Source organism: Otolemur garnettii, unplaced genomic scaffold (assembly GCF_000181295.1).
Source record: "Otolemur garnettii isolate 467f Iridium unplaced genomic scaffold, OtoGar3 scaffold00001, whole genome shotgun sequence".
NCBI classification, from domain to species: Eukaryota; Metazoa; Chordata; class Mammalia; order Primates; family Galagidae; genus Otolemur; species Otolemur garnettii.
Genome location: NW_003852396.1, coordinates 72,813,034 through 72,814,149, shown reverse-complemented (window position 1 = coordinate 72,814,149; position 1,116 = coordinate 72,813,034).

Genomic DNA, 1,116 nt, shown 5'->3' with positions numbered 1-1,116 from the left:
CCACAACACCTGGCTATTTTTTGTTGCAGTTTGGCTGGGGCCGGATTGGAACCCGCCACCCTCAGTATAAGGGGTTGGTGCCCTACTCACTGAGCCACAGGCAGCGCCCAATACTTTGCTTTCTTCTTTTTCTTCTGAGACAGAGTCTCACTCAGTCACCCTGGGGTTGAGTACCCTGACGTCACATCTCACAGCAACCTCAAACTCTTGGGCTCAAAATATCCTCCTGATTTTCCCACCTCCACCTCCACCTCCTGAGTGGGGAGGACTACAGGCATATGCCACAGTGCCTGGCTATTTCTGTCCCTTTAATAGTGTCCATTCCTGGGGAGGATAAGCGCATCTCTGTTAATGCTTGCCTGTTTTGTTTTGTTTTGTTTTTTGAGACAGAGCCTCAAGCTGTCACCCTAGGTAGAGTGCTATGGCATCACAGCTCACAGCAACCTCCAACTCCTGGGCTCAAGCAATTCTCCTGCCTCCGCCTCCCAATTAGCTGGGACTACAGGTGCCCACCACAACAACCTGGCTATTTTTTGGTTGCAACCGTCATTGTTCTTTGGTGAGCCTGGGCTGGATTCAAACCCGCCAGCTTAGGTGTATGTGACTGGCACCTTAGCCTCTTGAGCCACAGGCGTCAAGCCAATGCTTGCCATCTTAATCCCCTTTTCTTCACCCTGATGCTGCTTGGTCAACTAAAAAGAAGCTCATAATTTACATATTTTCCCTGTTAAGTGGGTTCCACGTTGGCTCTGTGAAACTGAGTCATGTTGTCTGTGAAAAACAAGCTTCCTTGTGAAATCAGGTTCAGAAAGACATTATTTTAACGTTTACTGACAAAGCTCTAGTGACAAAGCACGTAACACATGTCCAGAGTAATGCTTGCTTAAATAAGGCTTGAAAGAAAGGAAGATCCTCTTAGAATACCAAAAGAAATGATGCTTCTTGAAAATTCTGGCTCCCTACAGACACTTCTACCCTAAGATATGGTCTATTCCCACTGACTCATCATTCAAAAACAAAGCATTGAGCAGTGACTAACTTAGGAACCATGGAGAATACACTAATGTGTAAGATTCCATTCCTGCCCCGTCTTAAAATCCAAGTGGCAAACAATCT